The sequence below is a fragment of the Cryptotermes secundus genome, unplaced genomic scaffold (assembly GCF_002891405.2).
Source record: "Cryptotermes secundus unplaced genomic scaffold, Csec_1.0 scaffold289, whole genome shotgun sequence".
Lineage (NCBI taxonomy): Eukaryota > Metazoa > Arthropoda > Insecta > Blattodea > Kalotermitidae > Cryptotermes > Cryptotermes secundus.
The window spans coordinates 574,999-593,875 of NW_019722431.1; the positions used below are offsets into that span (position 1 = coordinate 574,999).

At 45.2% G+C, this 18,877-nt stretch overlaps 1 protein-coding gene across 5 annotated transcripts in view; it reads left to right on the forward strand.

Annotated features, from left to right (window-relative positions):
• LOC111861403 (arylsulfatase B) overlaps positions 1 to 18,877 on the forward strand; it is a 119,624-nt gene that overhangs the window by 81,466 nt on the left and 19,281 nt on the right. The window contains exon 1 of one of the 5 annotated variants that reach the window (XM_023845942.2): positions 1,160 to 1,245. The exons of the other annotated variants lie outside the window; for them this stretch is intronic. The gene's annotated coding sequence lies outside the window, so the exon portion shown is untranslated. Of the gene's footprint in view, positions 1 to 1,159; positions 1,246 to 18,877 lie in introns of those variants that run through there. 5 annotated transcript variants of the gene reach the window in all.

Below are 18,877 nucleotides of genomic sequence, written 5' to 3' on the forward strand. Positions count from 1 at the left end.
AACAGTGGACGGTCTTTGTGCAGGAACGTGTGTTAATTGCGTGGAAACAAGTGGCCAGTCCACCACGGGTGGCCCACGTCCTAACGCCTTTACAGCGCCACTACACTGTGACATCTGAAAGAAAACGTTAACTTGTCCCCGTGCCTCATTGAGCACAAAGCCATGACGGCGTATGGGGAAGCTGAGGCATAGCCCCATGCAAAAATAACCTTGAAACTAGGTGGAGATGGGGCTGCTTTACGCTCAGGGGGTCCCAGAACCGATCTGGATGCTGTGGAGAAGAGGAAACACCCGCAGGACCTTTCTACCTGCAGAGAAGAGGACAAACAGAACCAATCAGCCCAAAGACATGGCACGAACTTCCTGTACGCGATTGGGCCGATAGAGGGCGCACCATAATTGTCTTGATGAAACTAACTAAATTAACTCCATGGAGCTGAGCCCTTCTTGAGACACCGCCAGTCGCTTAGCTACTCATGAATATTGCAACATTTTGTGGAACTCGAAGATTCATTACCGTGTTCACAAGAGCTCTCCACTGGTTCTTATCCTGAGCTAGATGAATCCAGTCCATGCCACAGCATCCCATTTCTCTAAGATCCGTCTTAATATTATCCCCCACCTACGTTTAAGTCTTCCTAGTGAACTCTTTCCTTCTGGCTTTCCTACCAAAACCCTATATGCATTTCCTGATGATGCAACATACGCAAATTTTAATTATGGATAAAATCTACGTGAATTAATTGCACACAACCGAAAATCGTGCCAACTGATTTCGAGAAGAGAGCTGTTTTGTTTCTTAGGGGCTCCTATTTACGGAGCTAGAATGTTCAGATACACATGACCAAAATCCGCCCAGCCGTTCAGGCGCCAGCGAGACACACGCTCATACACAGACAGGGAGACGACGAACCAAAAAACGACTTTTGATACCCAGCCGTATCTCAGAACATGCAGGTCTGTCAACATCTCGAGATGAATTGTTTCGCGATCACAGCGCATTGTCATTTATACATGAGAAAGTAAAAAACTCCCCCTATCCCTTCCTCCGCGCCTTAACGCTCTCCTCGGGGCTATCTCCTCCCCCCCTCCAGCCATTTCTTGATTGCTCATAAATGTTTGAGTCTCGGAAAGTGGCACTCACGTTGTGTCAGTCATTAGCCGGGGCGAACCTGTTCTCCACAGCGCTCCCACAATATTGGCGCACTCCGGACTGTCTCCCCCGTGAGCTTTGCGGCAGAAGCGGTGAGTATACAGGTCTGAGGCTACCTGTTCTTGCATGGGCTTCGAACCTGGTCTCTCACCCTAACATCAAGAACATAGATTAAAGTTTAACATTACATTCTTCTGAGATATGATGCCGTGTAATTTGGTAGATATGTAGCAACCTCGCCCAGAAGAAGGAGGCAGTAGATTCCTAGGAAGCGTTGGTATATGTATTAAAGTGTTTTTTGTTTTTAAAGCCGATAACTCGGACTATATGTACTGTCTTCGCTCGCTTGGAAACCGGGATCGTGGGTTCGAATCCCACTCAGGGCATGGTTGTTAAGTTTGTGTGTGTGCGTTTTTCTGTGTTTATGTACGGGTAGAGGCCTTGCGACGAGCTGATCATCCGCCCAAGGAGTCCTACCGAATGTATAAGATCTTGAAAAACCGAAGTGAACGGAGAAGTTCATGGATGTAGGCCTAGGCCCACTGGGGCTGTAGTGCCACGGGGGCGGGGGGGGGAACTCGGACTATATAGCGTCGAGTGGCTCGATCGTATTGTTTAATTGGTTAATGGCAGTGGTAGTGGCCTATTTTGAGATAGTATTTCAGCATATGCCTGGAGGAAGTGAGGAAATGATGAAAAAATAATCCTTAAATATTATTTTCTCGCCTCATTCGAGATTTGAACCGTGACCCTCCTGAACATAAATCAGAAGTATTACCTGCTGAGCCAGCTTGCTAGGCGAAATGTTGCTATCTGTCTACGAAACTACACGGCGTCACATGACAGAAGATTGCGAGAGCCTCAGAGCTCACATAGGTTGACAATATGTGAGAGCGGAGCGCTGAGAAGGAAATCTCGACGTAAGAGCGAAGTGACAGGAGACTGGAGAAAGCAGCATAACAAGTAGCTTCAGTATCTGTACTCTTCAGCAGATATTAAGCTTGTTATCGTGAGGGTTTGAACGATAATGAGATCGGCAGGACACGTAACAAGAAATACGTACACAATTTTAGTTGGGAAACCTGAAGATTTTTACTCTTTCGAGACTTACACGTAAATGGGAGGATAATATTAAAATGGATCTTAAGGAAATACGGCGTGAAGGCGTGGCGAGCTGTTGTGAACGTGGTGATTACTATTTTAGCGTATTTACGAAGCCGTCAACATGTAGACTATATAGATTGACTTAAAGGATGGTTGCTTAAGTGGATAGGATTTGGAATGAAGCTGTTTTGCCATAATGAAGGTAATATCTTGGCATTTGCCTGTAGGAAAACCACGAGAAGTTCTCGATCAGTATAGCCGATGTCTCGTCCAAGCACCTCCTGAGTACGAGCCTAGATTTGTACCACCATGTCAACCTGCTTCATAGAAGCTGGAGAATTTCTTGACAGCCTTGGGTGGCTGCCGGTCGGTTCACTGTTCGCTGTACATGTTTCTCTGTGACGGGCGTCGAGTAAGATTGCCAAAGTTTCGGGGTCTGCTGCTGTAACGTAAATTTATCCCCGGGCTGTGTCTAACCATTTAAAGCTCAGTGGTTTCTATATGTACCACCTTCTCTAACACACCAAAATTCTACATTCTGCCCACAGAGTGTATCTGCGTGTTCCCAGCGGTTCTCACAATATACAGCGACTGTTTCCCTGAACAGCATTAACCGGTTGGGCTTTGTAGCGGAGATGTAACGTGTTTCCTGTGAGGTACGGACTGAATTCTTATGTAAAATTTTGAAGATACCTGCTTCTTTAAATGTTAATTATCACTTATTAGAGACATATGCGGAATGGCGTTACATCTCCACCATTCGTGACTTTGGCACTAGATGGCAGTGTGTGGTCAGATTCACGCCCCAGCTGTTTTACCCTCGGGGAAACAGCTGCCGGAACCAATTGGATAGGAGGCTAGATGGACATCAGGACAGGTCTGGACGTTATGAAGAAGATGAAAATTTCTTGCCTTACCGGGAAACGAACCCCGGCCGTCCAGCCAGTCGCTATACCTACTGAGCTATCCCGGCTCTCGAATCGGTCTCTGCATCCCTCAGAAATCGGGAGGCGAGCCGTACTACTATCCCCAGATCCTTCAAAAATCATTTCACCAGTGGTCGTGGATTATTCGTCCGATATACGTAATTTAATTCCACGTAAAATCTTAACTCTCCCTCTCTTAATGATAAAATTGTATGTCCAATTGTAATTGTGGGATTAGGTGAACATGGAGTCTTGCTGGCCCTGACATTCTTAAAGCAGCGGCCATATAGGGCAATATTTGGGATTTGACGCAGTGCAGTCCGGTAGAATGTCCTGCCTAAACATTTAGGGTAGAAGAATAGACCACACAAGCATATCCTGCTTCGCCTAGCTGTTTTTTTTTAATTCGCTAGTGGGGGGTTCAGTCCAGCTGGGTCCACTCGGCACGGCGGCCACTGATTGGCCTATGGTACCTACCCCGGGTGATTATGATCGAGAATTTGGTGGAATGAAGATTGGTAGGGGAAACCGAAGTACTCGGAGAAAACGCGCTCCAGAGCCACTTTGTCAACCACAAATCCTACTTGACCAGACCCATGATCGAACCTGGCCCGCCGTGGTGGGAAGCCAGCGACTAACCGCTTGAGCTATGGCGCGGCCTTCTCCTAGCTAGTTATATGCTTCGCTTAGTCGTTGTTCCTGGAGACGGAAACAGTGCGATGCTACGAAATGTCACGTCTCAGAATGTAGCGCTCTTCTACTTTATCGTAAGTGAATAGATGCTGATATGTACTCAGAGCGTGAAAAACCCCACGACTCTTCTGCTGGTCAGTGCATCTCAAGAGGTTAACAACCACTGGGTAATTTCTACACATATTTACAGAAGCGTAGTTAAGTAAGGAGTAAACGTACGGAATACCAAGCGCTGCAGTCGGATGAGTAACACTTCTGGAGGTTGTGTGTTCATATATCATCTTTACTACGGTCTAGAAAACCCAGAATAACGGCCGTGGGGATCCGTTGCTCTGACCACGTGACACCCTCTATCCGCAAAGGTTAGCACTTACTGTCCCAACAAGCGGCGGTCGCTCGATCGGTATAGTTCGCTTGCGGGCTACAGGCCACGGAGTATATCTGCTTTACTGACGTCAAGTCTTCGGCAGCTTTTCTCACTCCATCCCGCCGGCATAGTAACTCAATTAGGCGACGGCCGCCTCCTTCCAAATCTTTTCCACTTCATCATTTATGCATCATCTTACCATTCATGTACTTATTATCCACACTTAATGGATAGATTGTATAATTATTGGAGTTAAATAAAAAAAAATCTTACCATTCGACGCTGTGTAGTCAGCGATGCCGGAAGCCTCGCAAAAAAAAAAGAAAGTGAAAAAATATTAAGCTATCCCTGTAAGAGGACGTGGAAGCCCATGAATTGTGAGACGTCGAGGCTCCAACATTTTCTAGACAATCGGCTCACAGATGGCGGTATTATTGTCAGCCTTACGCGCTGGCCGCCCTTTACCCCAGGAAGATTTCTGGTACTCATTTCTCCCGACGAAGTCGTTGGATTCTTTGAATTGACCTAATCCTTCCAGCCGCACTATGGCCCTGGGGTCGACTCAGCTTCTAACAAATGAGTACCAGGAATCTTCCTGGGGGCTAAACGGCGGCCAGCGCATAAGGCTGATAACCTCACCGCCATCTGTGATCCGATTGTCTAGAAATTATGGGAGCCTCGACGTCTCATAGCCCTATTGGCCTCCACGGCCTGTTACACTGATAGCTTTACCTCGTAAAATAAATGACACAAAAATATGAGCGTAATTTTTGTCTTCTTGGTTACTTGACGACGCCCTAAGCGTCGAATGGTAGGGTGACGCATGAAGGGCGAACTGGAAAAGATTTTTTAAGGAAGCGGCCGTAGCCTAACTGTGATGATATTCCAGCATTTTCCTGGAGGGACTGAGTAAAACCGCTAAAAACTCCAGCCAGGAGAGCTGGTGTGCCCACCGAGACTCAAACTGAGTCCCACCCGAATATAACGTTACCGCGAGACCAGTCTCTTCCGTCAACGCGTTTTAAACCTCGGCACTAGGTGGATGTGAGTGGTCAGCTTCACGCTTGGGCCGTTTTACCCACAGTGAAACAGCCGTGTTTATCCATTGGCAATGAGATTTGTCTGGTCGCTGCGGAGAACACCTGTCGGTAACCCCGAATCCTTGGAAGTCGCGACATATGGTCTAGTCATTATGCTGACTGAGCTACCCTGGTGTCCACTGTATAAAGAGGAGAAAGGAACTGATAGCAGTGCACGGGTGGTTTCTGAACGCGCGGAGATGATATCTGTTCTGGAAACTGTAACACCTCTCACAGATCAAGGCCATCTTACACCGATCTTAATTACACGGCTTGGCCCCTCAAACCTGTCTCACCATATACAAAAACTTCGCGTTTTTCCCCACACAATTCATCTCATACGATTCTCAGAACAAACAACCGCTATGTCCCTTATCGACCCAGGTCAGCTCAGTCGGTATAGCGACGGGCTGGACTTGTGGGGTTCGATTACCATCAGGGCCAAGACTTTTCTCTTCCTCACAGTGTCCAGACCCGCTGTGGGGCCCACCCAGCCTCATATCCAATGGGTACCGGTGGCCCTTTCCTTAGGGGTAAAGCGGCCGGGACGTGAAGTAGGCCACTCACCTCCATCTAGTGGCAGGGTCAAGAAGGGCGGAGCCATACCTCCACTCCCCAACTGTGGACTTCAGTGGGATAAGACATGGGTTATTTCACACCCTGTGAGTCTCACACTATATAGCGCCATATGGTTGGCGACTAATGAACTGGAAAGGATTTGGAAGGAAGCGGTCGTGGCTTACTCGAGGTACTGCCCTGCATTTGCCTGGAGGGCCTGGGTAAAACGGCGGAAAAACTCAGTATAGGCGGTGCCCCGGCTGAGATAGGAACCGAGCGCTCGATTCCGCTACGTCAGCCTGCTCGGTTTCGCCTGCACCGCTATTACCAATGTCAAGGTTTGCGGGCCCTCAGGCGCCTAGGAACACGGAATTTGAAGACGTTATCATTAAGCACGAATTCTGAATAAGACAAAGGGGCGGCGGGGAGAGTTTGAGGAACAGGACCTTGTGCCTTGTTGCGTGTTTTGTGTTTGAAAACTGGGCAGGTCCGTAAGGAGTTCTGGACTTCCCTCGTGTCAATTCAGGAGTCCAATTATTTCTTCAGAGCTACATTTCACCTCGAGTTTGAAGCCGGAAATATGCTTCCCATAAACCTACTCTCATAGTTAATTATTATTTATGTATTTACTGTTTTAGCCTAATTTCCTTGTTTTGAAAAAATAAAAGCAGGCATGTGAGATCACTTTCCTGTCTGTATATGTATCCCCTTATCGTCACTAGACAGCGCGTCGATAAACACGTTCCCGCGGCAACGAATACTCACGCAACACACAGGAAAGTAGACAGTTGGTTTATTTAACGATGCTGTTCAAGGCAGAATAGCTTATCGATGTAGTCAGTAGGCTACGAACTAGACGACTGATAGAGCGGGAATCGACTCTCGGCGCGAGAAAGAGATTCTTCTCCGTCTAGCGTTCAGACCAGCTCTGGGGGTCCATCCAGTGGATTCCTGGGGCCCTATTTCCTGGAATAAACTTAACTTCATCTAGCGCTGAGATTAAGAATTCAGGGAACTATATCTCCAATTCCCCCAGTACTTTTCATGACGTGGTACGTAATTAAGCCGGTCACGGTAGCCGAGCGGTCTAAGGCATGCACTGTCTTCCCTCGCTCGGAAGCCGAGATCGTGGGTTCGGATCCCACTTAGGGCATGGATGTTTGTGTGCGTTTTTCTGTTTGTCTACAGGTAGAGGCCTTGCGGCGAGCTGATCACCCGCCCAAGGAGTCCTACCGAATGTGTAAGATCGAGAAAAACCGAAGTGAACGGAGAAGTTCATGGAGGTAGGCCTAGGCCCACTGGGGCTATAGTGCCAAGGGGGGGGTACGTAATTAAGCACAGGGATGTCGCCGTTCTCCGCAGCGCAGACTGTATGGCGTTGAGTAATGGCAAGATTAGTGAGCAACGAATTGAAAAGGATGTAGAAGGAAGCGATCGTGGTTTAACCACCCGCTTTAAGACACTAAAACTCTGCATTCTGCCCACACAGTGTATCTGTGTGCTCCGTGTGGTTCTCACAATAAACAGCGACTGTTTCCCTGAACAGCATTAACCGGTTGGGCTTTGTAGCGGAGACGTAAAGTGTTTCCTGTGAGGTACGGACTGAATTGCTATATATTCTGCCCACACAGTGTATTTGTGTGTTCCATATGGTCCTCACAATAAACAGAGACTGTTTCCCTGAACAGCATTAACTGGTTTGGCTTTGTAGCGGAGACGTAAAGTGTTTCCTGTGAGGTACCGACTGAATTGCTATATATTCTGCCCACACACAGTGTATCTGTGTGTTCCATATGGTTCTCACAATAAACAGCGACTGTTTCCGTAAGCAGCATTAACCGGTTGGGCTTTGTAGCGGAGCCGTAATGCGTTTCCTATCAGGTACGGACTGAAATGTTATGTCATTCAATCTTTAAACTTTAAGAAAGTACCTCAAAGTAACCCTTTCAAATTCAAACAGTTACCCGTAGTTTGAAGTACAGTCATGGTAATTGCCTGAATTAAGTGGGGAAAACCAAGGAAACCACCGGTGTATGTCAGAGAGTCGAACCGGATACGCCCCCATTACAAGTGGGAAGCATTACCGCTTGAGCTAACTTTCTGGGCTGAAATATATATTGCGAGACACATTTCCTATCAATTGTGACGTTTCAGGAAAGTTGTGATAACTACAGATAAACACTTGGATGAATTGAAAACTGAGTGTGAAGTATAATTCCCACCAACAACATTGCTTGTTATTGCTTTATTCTGCAACGTTGTATCAACAGCTGTAAGGGTAGTGGGAGGTTGTCTTGCTCGTCTGCATAACCACTAAACCGCAATGAATACTGAGAGTGTAGGGGGGGGGGGGGGTATATTCCTTGCTTTTGTTGGATTCGGCAAAAATGGCGGTGAATTACCAACTTTACTTCCCAAATTCCTACCCTCAGGGAAAGGAAAGGTGAGAGAATAATATTACAATTAATGGCAGGAGATATTTTTAAACTAGAACCAATTGTTTCCTGGTCTCACCACCTCATTTTATTTCATTTTTAGCCTGCGTCCCTTATTTAAAAAAATGAAAGGAGGGTTATGAGATCACCTTGTTTTCTGTGTGTGTGTGTGTGTATGTCCCCCCCAAATCCGCTGCTAGGCAATGGCTCGGCAAATATGTTCGCGCTGCAGCGAAAACGCAAGCAACAAGAGAGGAAATGACGGACGTGATGTTTCCTAAGCAGTCCGCGTTCGTATCAATTACACAATATGTAGTGAAAGGAAAGTTATAGTTTTTAAATAATGGTTCTACAGTGATATTTTTTATTTATTTTCATTAGCACTTCATATATATTTAAATATTCCATTCTTTTGTGTTCTGAGTTCCTCCGAAACGTCGATTCGCACAAGATCTACACGGCGCCACATCCCAGAAGACAGCATTCTTCAACTGTTAGCTTGTCAAGAAGGACTTTGCTCCATGGAGCAGTCAAGTGAGTTTTCCTTTCTTCGGATGGGGGGCCACGATTCGACCAACTTTACCAGCCGCGGATGATAGACGAGTATGGAGCAGTTAGTGAAATGAGAATTAGCAGGAGAAATAGACATATACAGAAAACTTGTCTTAGTGCCACTTTGTCCACCTCAAATCCCACATGACTTGGACTTGAACCCGAACCGCGCAATGGGGAGCCGGCGGCTACCAGTCTGAGCTATAGTACGACCTAGTTAGTCAGTTGCGGCGTTATTAAAGCTTCGAGTCCTACGGGAGCCCAGCGTTACGTAACAGCCCATTGCAATGTGCCGAGAGAAGGGTCCTTGCGCCCCCCCACCCCCCGAGCACATTAGCATGTCTAATTACATGCGACCTACCAGTCTCGCTGTATACATCACACAGTACGTCTTGTCACAGATGTGTGACGCGGCCTTGCAGAGAATGCAGCAGAGGATAGCCGACAAGAGGTGGGAACCAGATTTTGTCGCGATAGCGGAACACGCCAACAGAATCATTAAATCAGAAGAGATATTCCAGACGTAACACGGACTGCAGAGAGAACATCTCTCGTGCAGCAAATTCTGTTCTCTCTCTCCCTCTCTGCTATAATCTCTTCTAGCTTCATGGCCTCTAGTGAGACGAAAAGTTTTCGCTTGTATATATGCCACTTCATTGTACAGAAGTACAATATGCGGAAGTAACCATAAAATGCACGAGCAGTTCAGTAATTCTTAACCTAGGCGCTAGATGGAGGTGAGTACTAAGCATCACGCTTGGGCCGTTTTACCCTCGGGGGAATGTACCCCGGTGCCCATTGTACAAATGGCTGTGTAGTACCCTAGAATATGTCTGCAAGCTTCCCCTCTGCTAAGAATCGATACACCTGTCGTCCAACCCATAGACTGCGCTTTATACTCACTGAGCCACTGAGGGTTTACGTAAATATCACGTGTTTGTCTGTGTTCCTCATATCGTCTTTGCTTATTTAACGACGCTGAATTTCTCAGACTACATGCCGTGACTTGGTAGGATGAATAATGAATTAGACAGGATGTAGAAGGAAACCATTGTGGTTAATTTAAGGTACTGTCATGATATTTGCTGGAAGAGCTGAGGAAAACTGTGAGAAAACTCACGTGACAGCCTGTCACTGGGACATTTGAACTGAGACCTCCCGATTATGGAACATGAGTGGTCTCCACTCGGTTAGGGTGGTATAGTTCCGCCGGGGCTGTCATCGTTTCGGAGGAACACACTGCCTCTATCTTCAAGGTTGATTATAATAGGGTTTTCCTCTGAATTGCTGGTATACATATATGTCTTATGCGGCGAGAGAGGCAAGGAAGAATAGTAGATGTGTAGATGAAAGGAAAAGTAAAGTAAAATATTAGGAAAATAAAGACTTTATTTTCGGGGAGAAAAGTTGGAAAGTTCCCAAGCTTTGCTCGTTAGTCCTTCCGATAAGGGCAGTGTGTAAGTGAAGATGTTAAGCTGGTTAGAAGCAGTGGCTTGAGGCACGGGCCGCAGCATTTTGGTTCTCTGAATTAATAGCGAATTGCATAATTTGGGGAGAACAGTTTTGTAGCCTTTACATTTAAACCGGGAGGGTTGCATGAGAAGCAGGCGGTAGCAACTTGCGAACCGTCTCAGCATTTGCCTGAAGACGGGGGGAGACCAAGAGAACCGGTCGCAGCGGTTTCCGGATGCACACTAACTTCTAGCCAAATACTCGTATGTGAAACTGAAGTCACAGCCAAAGTCACATTGCAACTGACAATCGGTCAGTCTGTCTGTCTTGGTGTCAACAGATATTTCTTCTTGTTTGAAAGTTACTGTCCTATCCATATAGGGCGCCCTCTCCGACGAGAGGACGGGTCTCACAGTCGGCAGTAATAAGTCAGTTGTCAGTAGGTACAATATATTTACATTTATTTTTTATTAAAGGGGGTACGCGGTAGCGTAGCTGGTTGAGGCACTATGCTACAAGACAGAAGGTCGCGGGATCGAATCCCGATGAGGTCATTGGATTTTTTTTTCAATTTGCCTAATCCTTCCAGCCGCACTATGGCCCTGGGGTCGACTCAGCTTCTAACAGAAATGAGTACCAGGAATATTCTTGGGGGTAAAGGGCGGCCGGTGTGTAAGGCTGACAACCTTACCGCCATCTCTGAGCCGATTGTCTAGAAAACGTTGGAGCCTCAACATCTCACAACCCTATGGGCCTCCACGGCCTGTTACAGGGATACCTTTACTTACTTTTTACTTGTTATTAAAAGTATGTATATGCAGTACGTGTATATGCCGGTCACAGTTGCCACGCGGTCTAAGGCATGAACTGTCTTCGCTCGCTCGGACGCGGGGATCGTATGTTCGAACCCCACTAAAAGTATGGATGTTTGGTGTGTAGGCGTTTATTTTGTGTTTCTGTTGCCTTGTGTTTAGGTAGAGGCCTTGCGACGGGCTGACCACTCGTCCAAGGATTCCTTCCGTCTGTGAAAAATGATAACGGAACTGAATAAGAGGCCAAGGCCCTGAATGGAATGGAAGAGCCATTGAAAAAATGAAATATACAATATATACAATATAAAGAGAATTTAGAACGCAAATAAATGGAAAATTTAATGATATAAATAGTTCTGATGAAAATAAATAACGAAATATGATTGCAGAACCCTTATTTAAGAACTATAAATAGACAATACATTTATTCATCGATAGAAGACTCAGAATTGTACTTGTTTTTGAACCTAATGATGCAGGTTTGAAGAAACTGTCAAGTTTTGTCTGAACATACAAGTGACTCATCTGCCTTCCTAAATGACACGTGACTTTTAAAGTATGTACTCAACTGTGAACAGAATTGTTCATTTTTTCCTATTTCGATCGGGATTATCCAACATATGGATTAACTGTAACCGAATTATCCAGGGTTTACCGTACCTACCGCTGTTAGAAGCTGGAAACTTATGCGTTGTCTAGCTTCTAGTTACTAATTCGGTGTGAGGATATGACAAGGAAGGCTGCGATTTCACTGGCGGACAAGATCACAGAATTCTGTAGAACCTTCCCACAGACTGCTCTAAGCGCCTCTGAAGAAACACAAATCACGAAGCCTTCTCGCACGAGCGACCACGTAATTTGCGTTAAGCCAACATTTAACTGGACTCGGTGCAAAAAAGAAGTATCTCCACTTCATAGCCTTGTTAAGAATAAATAAATATATTTACGAAGAAGACTGCCGTCTGTAGCGTGATGTATTGTAGTCTGGTAGGCTTTCATCGGCGTTTCGGCGGTATTTTCTGTGTCCTTCTTCAAGGTAGAAGAGTAAATAAGCAGATAACCAACAAGAAGCAGGCGGAAAACCTGGAGGCAGTGCGTTTCTCCGAAACGTCGATTCATACAATATCTACACGGCGCCACATCCCAGAAGACAGCTTTCTTCATAGTCACCGCCACGAAAACCTCAAATCTTACATACTGAACACTTGATTCACAGAGGATGAATCTCCATGCAGTGGTCTTTGTTTTTGTATGTTAGTTTCTAGTATTGTAATAGAAATAAATATTTTATTTATGGATCAATCGCTGCATCATTTAGTGCGCCATCCTGTATCTGAGAGTTGGTGGCTGCTGGTGAGCCAGCGGGAACTGTCTTGCTGTCTTCCGTTTCTCTCTCCTTCCTACATAATCCGAAATTTCGGGAAACCGCTTGCTCTATTTGCCACCTGCATTCGCGATGGTGTCTTGCTTTGTTTATTCTTCAACTCTGAAGAAGGGAGGGCGAAATATTTCTCCGAAACGTCCCTTGATTTTCAGCTACACGACTTTACATCCCAGAAGATGGAATTCTTTTTGCCTGGTATTATTTGTTAGAACATGGCAAATCTTGCACCGACTGCCTGACTCGTCTGTGGATTCTTTGTAAAAAAGAAAACCGTTCTCTAAATTAAACTAAATTAATACTGACTCGTCGTGTTGCACCATGTATTCCAATTTTAGGACCCTCACTTTACTTTCTTACTTACTCATGGAGCTGAGCCCTTCTGGAGGAGCCGCCAATTCTGCAGCTACTCAAGAATTTCCCAGCATTTTATGGAACCCGAAGGTTCATTACCATGTTCACAAGAGTCCTCCACTGGTCCCTATCATGAGCCAGATCAATCTAATTGATACCATCCCATCCTATCTCTCTAAGATCCATTTTAATATTGTCCACCCCCCTACGCCTTGGTCTTCCCAGTGGTCTCTTTCCTTCTGGCTTTCCCACCAATATCCTATACGCATTCCTCGTCTCCCCCATTTGTGCTACATGCTCTTCCCACCTCATCCTCCTTGACTTGATCATTCTAATTATACTTGGAGAAGAGTACAAGTTATGAAGCTCCTCATTATGCAGTTTTATCCAACCTCCTGTCACTTCATCTCTCTTCGGTACAAATATTCCCCTCAACAGCCTATTCTCAAACACCGTCGGTCTGTGTTCCTCCCTTAATGTCAGAGACCAAGTTTCACACCCATACAGAACCACAGACCCTCACTTTACCGTCTCTATATAACTAAACTCCGTGGCTTGAATCCGCAAGCGAACTATACCGACAGAGCGACCACCGCTTGTCGGCGAAGTTAGCGGATAAAGGTGTCGCATGGCCAGCGCAACCAATCCTCACGGCCGTTAATTTCGGTTTTCTAGACCGGAGCCGCTATTTCCTTGAAAAGGCTCCTCAGTTATCCTCACGAGGCTGAACGGACCCCGTTCCAGACCCACTACTTCTCAGAAAATCTGGTAGCGCCGGGAATCGAACCCGGACCTCTGGGTCTGTAGCCAGGAACTCTGACCACTAGACCACATAACTTCCTCCATTATATTAAAATCCGCACTTCGAAGGTTCTCTGTCTCTTCTCAATACTTATTTAACACTACATGTTTCGGCTCTAACTGGCTGACATTATCAGGTGTAAAAGATTGTAGATGTAAATCGGTGCTCTGTATTTACGCTGTTGTATTTTGCATTGTGGTTGCTTCTGCTTGCGCATCTTGTGAGTCTCGTGTAGACGCGTCATTGCCAGGCCTGCATTTGCGTCCGTTTTGCACCAAGCCCATCTTGTGGCCATTGGAGGCTGGCCATCACTAAACAGCGACCCTAACCTCGTTATCTCATTTAACGTCAGCCGTTACTGGTTCTATTTTTTTGCAGTTTACTTAACGACGCTGACCGTACCTGAGATTATACAGCGTCAAATGTTGGGATGATAGATGAATTGGATGAATTGAATGAATTGGAGAGGATCTGGAAGGAATTTGTCGTGACCTTATGTATGTGTTATCGTGATATTTGCTAGAGGAACTGGGAAACATAAAGATAAACCTTAGTCAGAACTAGCGCATTATGAACTCAAGTCTGGAGTGTTACCGCTGTGCCAACCCGCTCGGTGTGGTTTCAGGTGATTAACAACTGATGTTGCCGCTTCTGGAAAGTCTTCTTATTTTGCAGACATAACCGCAAATTGTCACACCATCACGGTATTTTTGTACTTTTCGTCATTAACCCTTTAAAGCCCAATGGTCACTGTATGTGCCACTTGCTTTAGCATGCTAAAACTCTGCATTCTGTCCACAGAGTGTATCTGTGTGTTCCGTGTGGTTCTTACAATAAACAGTGACTGTTTCCCTAAACGGCATTAACCGGTTTGGCTTTGTAATGGAGACGTAATATTTCCTATGAGGTACGGACTGGATTTATATATATTACTTAGAAGAAATTTATTGTTTATCAGAATTAATTCCGATCATATACAGTAAAGCCCCGGCTCAACTTCTGTGCTCCGCTCATAACACAGTCAACATCCTAAAGCCTTACGTCTTCACTTTCTAAAGCTTCATCCTCTCACAAATACACTTCTACGACAAGGACGAGCTAGCACTGCCTGGGGACCTTCAAAACCGGAGATAAAAAAGGTGATTCTGGTCTCCCCCCTTAAATATAGTGTCTCTCACTTTCTCTTCTCTCTTTCTCTCTCTCTCTTGTGGTGTTTAAATGGTTAAGACAGTGGGCTGAAGTTTTTACATGGTTGCTTCCTTGTCTCACTGTTTTACCTGAAGATGGTAGCAGTATGTGCCTCCCAGATGACAGGGCCATGAGTTGACAGCTGTGCCGTGGCTTCGTAAGAAAGATACGGAATTGAGGACGCCCCTGAGCCTCTCGACCCTCTGTTGCGGTTGCAGTGAAAGTTAATGCAAACTGCAAATGCAGCTCCCTCACGGAAGTAACAGCGTTTGGAAAGCGTCATGTCGGTTATTGTAGACTTAATGTGATGACGTATACTCCGATGGGTCGTCACCAACATTTCGCATTAATGTATTGCCTCCATCTTCAGGCCAGAAGGGTGTGTCTAGCGTGGAAATAACTACGAAAATTAAATCAGCGCTTTGAGGGAATGTTGTAATTCAGTAAGGCGCCAGTTCATTCCTGAACTGTCCTGTCTAAAGCACGCAAGGTTTTGCGTTTAGCCCTGAGTAGGTACCCTTATGAAGGTAAGATAAGGTCAGGTAAAGCTATCCCTGTAAGAGTCCGTGAAGGCCCATAGGGTTGTGAGACGTCGAGGTTCCCACATTTTCTAGGCAATCGGCTTACAGATGGCGGCGAGGTCAGACTTACTCGCCGGCCGCCCTGTACCCCCCTCCGGAAGATTTATGGTACTCATTTCTGTTACACGCTGAACCAACCCTAGGGTCATAGTGCTGCTGGAAGAATTAGGTCAATTGAAAAATCCAGTAACCTCATTGGGACTCGAACCCGCGACCTTTCAGCTTGTAGCATAATGCCTCAACAAACTACGTTACCACGTGCCCCGAGTAGGCACGGAGCTGCTCGGTGTAGTGGTAACACAGTAGATTTTTATTCGGGAAGTGCTCGTCGATCCGAATCTCGGACGGCTATCGCCACCATTTTCATAGTTTTCCTCAGTCCCATGACGAAACTGACAGTGTAATACTCCAATTAGTTCAAGACCGCTTCCTTCTGAATCCCTATCTAATCGTCAGTCGTCCTACATTTCGACGCTTGTACGTAGTCCAGCTACTGACAGCGTCGTGGGGAAAGCGACAATAGAACGACAAAGAAAGAAAAGTCTTGTGTGTCCCGAAGATCTCCAGTGTAGTGATCCGCGTTAATAACGCATGTTAATGACGCGTTCTCAAAAGTATATGAAACACAGTGTACCGTCTTGTTCCATCCCCTGGTTTACTCTACTCCTCTGCTCTGAAGATGAAACATTGGAACCTGTTCTCTTAGACACTGGTATTGTCCTCCGAAACGTTGGTACCTATACTCTGAAACATTTGTATTGTCCTCTGAAACATTGGTATTATCCTCTGAAACGCTGGTATCTATACTCTGAATTATTGGTATTAGGCCTATCCTCTGAAACATTTGTACCTATACTCTGAAATATTGGTACCCGTCCTCTGAGACATTGGTATTGTCCTCTGAAACATTGGTACTTATACTCTGAAATATTGGTACCTATACTCTGAGACATTGGTACCCGTCCTCTGAGACATTGGTACCTATACTCTGAAACTTTGGTACCTATAGTCTGAAACATTGGTATTATCCTCTGAAACGTTGGTATCTATACTCTGAAACATTGATATTATCCTCTGAGACGTTGGTATCTATACTCCGAAACATTGGTACCTGTACTCTGAATTATTGGTACCTATACTCTGAAACATTGGTATTATCCTCTGAAACATTGGTGCCCATACTCTGAAACGTTGGTGCCTATACTCTGAAATGCTGGTACCCATACTCTGAAACTTTGGTATTGTCCTGTGAGACATTGGCATTGTCCTCTGGAACATTTGTGCATATACTCTGAAATATTGGTACCCGTCCTCTGAAACAATGTTATTGTCATCTGAAACATTGGTACCCGTCCTCGGAGACATTGGTACCTATACTCTGAAACTTTGGTACCTATAGTCTGAAACATTGGTATTGTCTTCTGAAACGTTGGTATCTATACTCCGAAACATTGGTACCTATACTCTGAAACTTTGGTACCTATAGTCTGAAACATTGGTATTGTCTTCTGAAACGTTGGTATCTATACTCCGAAACATTGGTACCTATACTCTGAAACATTGGTATTATCCTCTGAAACATTGGTGCCCATACTCTGAAACGTTGGTGCCTATACTCTGAAATGCTGGTACCCATACTCTGAAACTTTGGTATTGTCCTGTGAGACATTGGCATTGTCCTCTGGAACATTTGTGCATATACTCTGAAATATTGGTACCCGTCCTCTGAAACAATGTTATTGTCATCTGAAACATTGGTACCTGTCCCCTGAGACACTGGTACCTATACCCTGAAACACTGGCACTGTCGTCTCAAACACTGGTACCTGTAGTTTCAAACATTGATAGCTATTGTCTGAAACTTGCACTTGTCGTGTGAAGTACTGGTACTTGCCTGCAACACTGGTACCTATCCACTGACCTACATGCCGTCATATTCCGTCAAAAGCATCTTTGCCTCTGAACCTCACACGTAATCCGGAGAAGGACTGCAAGGTCACCCACATTTTAAAATCTCGGAAATTAAGTTTTCTAGCTGCAGGAAATGACCTTCTACAAAGGCCCTACGCCTTAAGCCGATTTACAGAATTTTGAAAGGATTCGTCAATTCGTATCAATCTAAGGACTATTTTCCCCTCTACCTGCTGTCGTCTCGAACCTGGTATGTAAGGCTAACGACTACATGGAAACTATTGTCTGTGTTTGTGGAACCAGGCTGTGACGTCGGGCAGTAGGAAGCGTCAGGCCACTGGTCTTGATGTCACAGCCTGGTACCAACCTTGGATCTGTCTGCTGTAGGGGTTTTCTGTTCCTTCATTCAGACCAGCGATAGGGCTCCTTATATGGGGGATCAAACCGTCTCAAGGCCTCTACCTTCAGTTCAGCAATTTGCTCTTGGTATTGTATCCAGATTCTTATCCTGGTCCCCTCTGCTGTAGAGGTTTTCTATATTGTCGTTAAGGCAGGCGATAGGACTCCTTGGGGGTTAGACCACCGCAGTATCTTCGTATTGTCTATAAACCGATCCCAGAGTAAGCTAATAAACTTCAAAGACAACTATTTTTATTGTTTGCGTCCTGTTACGCGAATAAAATTAACAATATTAATTTTACCAATTCAACCGTCAACGCAACAAATGTTTATTAATTTAAACCACACTACATGTTTCGACCCTTAATGTATCACTTCAGGTGCTCTTAGTTACATGAATAAAATTTAATTCAATATCAGATAAGCAGCATATAAGTGAATAATAAGTATACACAGAACGTAGCCACTTTACGGCTTATATATGTAAACTAGGAATCTACTGAGTAACACTCGTACAATTATAAGAAATATTCAAATAAGATCATGCGTTACAATTCAGGAATTAATCGTGTAACTAAAAGCATCCGAAGATGACCCATTAAGGATCGAAACATGCACTGTTGTTAAAATCAATAAACATTTGTTGCGTTAACGGCTGAATTGGTAAGATTAATATAGTGTAAGATCTGAGATTTTCATGGCGGTGATTATGAAGAATGCCTCTTCTGGGATGTGGCCTCGTATAGATCATGTGTGAACCGACGTTTCAGAGGAACGTATTGCCTCCATCTTTATAGTATAATAATCCGCGAATGAGGAAATAGCATGAGCAGGTGGCAGCAGACTGCAGTCACGTTCCTCCGAAACGTCGGTTCACACAATATCTACACGGCGCCACATGCCAGAAGACGACAATCTTCAAGATTAATAGTGCTAGCTGCAAAGAAATTCGCATTGTGTCCCACATCATGGAACATACTCTCATGGTCTCTTTAATCTGGTCATTAATGTTATGTAAGCTAGGGGCGCTTAGCTTGATGGCTTTCACGGGTCTGCTACGTCTTGCTGTCGGTTACCTATGCTAATAGCCGTTATTAAGGCGAGGTAATTGTATTAAATTATGACAGAAG